The following is a 3,057-nucleotide window of genomic DNA, read 5'->3' as shown; positions in this document are numbered from 1 at the left end:
TCAAGAAAATAGTAGAAACTTTGTCCTGCTAACCGTTCTAGGATTTGGTCGATGAAGGGCAATGGAAAATGATCCTTCCTAGTAACGGCATTCAGTTTTCTATAATCTATGCATACTCGCCATCCAGATGATATGCGAGTTGGAAGTAGTTCACCTTCTTCGTTCTCCACCACAGTAATACCAGATTTTTTAGGTACTACTTGAGTGGGACTGACCCATTTACTATCGGATATGGGGTAGATGATTCTAGCATCTGACCACTTTACCACCTCTTTCTTTACTACTTCACGCATGTTTGGGTTCAATCTCCTCTGCATATCTCGATGGGATTTGGCATGTTCCTCAAAATGAATATGGTGCATGCAAATAGAGGGGTCAATACCTTTTAAATCGACAATAGACCAACCGATAGCCTCTTTGTGTTCCTTCAGAATACCAACCAATTGTGCTTCCTGATTAGGGGTCAAGTCTGATGCAATGATTGCCGGGAGGGTGTCATTGAGTCCTAGAAATACATACTTAAGCGTAGCAGGAAGAGGTTTCAATTCTAATGTAGGTGGTGATTCTAAAGATGGGACTATTGGTATACTGACTAATGTGGGCAATGGCTCATACTTGATTGTCCATGGAGGAGTGGTTTTATCATGTGGTGTATCTAACAAGATGTTAACTTCTTTCATATATTTCTCAAAGTCACACATTCCAAAGTGAGCCAAGCAAGTATTTAATGGGTCTGGTACTAGAATTATGGGTGTTGCATCTTCTATAATATCTTCTAGTGTATCTACTTCGAAGCAACTATCCATTGATGATCTTTGGGAAGCACCAAACATATTCAGTCTTAGTTTCTTATTCCCAAACGATACGTCCATGACTCCTGTCCTATAATTAATGCATGCATTTGTCGTAGCTAGGAAGGGTCGTCCTAAGATAATGGGAATTTGTCTGGGGTTGCCACTTAATTCCATATCGAGAACCAAAAAATCAACTGGAAAGTAAAACTCATCTATCTTGAACAAAACATCCTCAAGCATTCCACGTGGTTCCTTAATTGATCTGTCGGCTAACTGCAGTGTGACTGATGTGGGTTTCAGTTCTCCAAATCCAAAAAGTTCATACACCGAACTAGATAAAAGATTCACACTTGCCCCTAAATCTAGAAGAGCTTTTTCAATGTGATAATCTCCTATAACACAGAAAATGATGGGGGCTCCTGGGTCCTTAAGCTTTGGAGGAGTGGCATGCTGGAAGACAGAACTAGCCTGTTTAGTGAGACGTACTTTCTTTGGGATTTGTGATCTAGATTTACATTTTTGGGTGCACAAATCCTTCAAAAATTTGGCATAAGCAGGGACCTGTTTGATTGCGTCTAGAAGGGGAAGATTAATTTGGACTGGCTTAAACATTTCCAACATCTCATCGAGTTTTCCTCCCTTCTTATCTGCAGGAATAGGGGCTTTCAGGGCATCCGAAAATGGGGCTTTAGGCAAGTAAGATGATTCTGGTGCAGTTGGTTCCTTCTCTATTTTAGGTCCTCCTTGTTCTTAGGTGATTTGGATTCGGTTAGAGGTTTAGGATCGGTCTCATTGGTTTTACTAGTGTGTTCAATGACCTTCCCACTTCTCAGAGTCATGATTGATTTGGCATGTTCAGAAAAGGCTTCTGGGGTATTAGAACTCTCAATCACAAATTGCCCTCTTGGGTTGCTCTCGGGTTGGCTAGATAATTTTCCTCCTTCTCTCCTACTGAATGCAGTTGCTAGTTGACCTATTTGGGTCTCTAGCTTAGCAATGGATTGTGTGTTGGAGTTAAGGGTCTGAGTGTTGACTTCTAATCGTTCTAGTGCTTTCAGGACTTTTTCCTCAAAAGCTGAGCTGTGACCAGTAGTAGACAGTTGAGAAACATTTTGAAATTGATGGTATGGTCCATGCCTATATGTTGGGTCTTGATATTGAGGTCGAGGTGTGGCAGGACCAACCACTGGTTGTGGTCTCCAGGAAAAATTTGGATGGTTTCTCCAGTCGGGGTTATAAGTGTTCGAATATGGATCGTTTCTTGGTCTGCGAGCTTGTTGGACTTGAGCTTGCTGAACCTGCTCGTACACAAACTCAAAAAATTGAGGTGCGGCTGGGCATTCACTAACAAAATGGTTCGGACTTGCACACAATGCACAAACTTCTTGGATTGGGTTAGGTGGAATCAGGGATTGTCCAGTATTTAGAAGATGATCTAATTTTTGGGATAGTTCATCTACCTTTTGATGGATATCTATGGCATTTCCTACTTCATATATTCCACCTCTTTTTGGGTTTAACATGGGTTTATCTCTGATAGAGGCAGACATATGATGTAATAAATTTTTACTTAAAATTTCAAACAGTTGCCATGCCTCATCCTCACTTTTCAGCATAAATGTCCCACCGCATGATGCATCGACCATTTGTCGATGTCTTTCAGAGAGCCCATCATAAAAATATTGGATTAACTGCCACTTGGGTACAGCATGGTGGGGACATTTTCTAATAAGGTCTTTTAATCTCTCCCATGTTTCATGAAATATTTCTCCATCTAATTGGGAAAAACTAGTTATGGCTTTCCTTATTTGATTAGTTTTTTCTATGGGAAAATATTTCTTGAGAAACTCTCCTTGCAGCTGGTCCCAGGTTGATATAGTCATGGAATCCAAAGTATATAGCCAGTATTTGGCTTTGTCCTTAAGTGAAAAAGGGAATAATTTCAACCTAAGAGCATCGTTGGAGAAGTTGTGAATTTTGACAGTTGAGCATATTTCAAGAAATTCTTCAAGATGTTTATAAGGGTCCTCATTACTAAGTCCATAAAATGAAGGTAATATTTGGATTATACTGGACTTAATTTCATATTGAGTGGCCTCCACAGGGGGTACTTGAATACAAGGAGAGTAGGTATATGTGGAAGGAGTAAAGTACTCCTTCAATTGCTTGGGTGGATCATTCTCCTGATTTTGGTCCATATTTTTACGTCTGTTGGCTCTAAAGGTTCTTTCTATTTCTGGATCAAAAGGTTGGATTTCTGATC

The 3,057-nt window shown here is 40.2% G+C and overlaps 1 non-coding gene across 1 annotated transcript; it reads left to right on the top strand.

Moving 5' to 3' along the window:
• The first annotated feature begins 2,499 nt into the window (after positions 1 to 2,499).
• Positions 2,500 to 2,605, top strand: LOC140859003 (small nucleolar RNA R71). Its single transcript, XR_012142404.1, has one exon. It is a non-coding gene; the product is annotated as a small nucleolar RNA R71 (small nucleolar RNA).
• The last annotated feature ends 452 nt before the right edge of the window (positions 2,606 to 3,057 follow it).

Source organism: Elaeis guineensis, chromosome 6 (genome assembly GCF_000442705.2).
Source record: "Elaeis guineensis isolate ETL-2024a chromosome 6, EG11, whole genome shotgun sequence".
Classification (NCBI taxonomy): Eukaryota; Viridiplantae; Streptophyta; class Magnoliopsida; order Arecales; family Arecaceae; genus Elaeis; species Elaeis guineensis.
The sequence above is the reverse complement of the archived record's forward strand: the minus strand, read 5'-3'. Positions and strand labels throughout refer to the sequence as shown.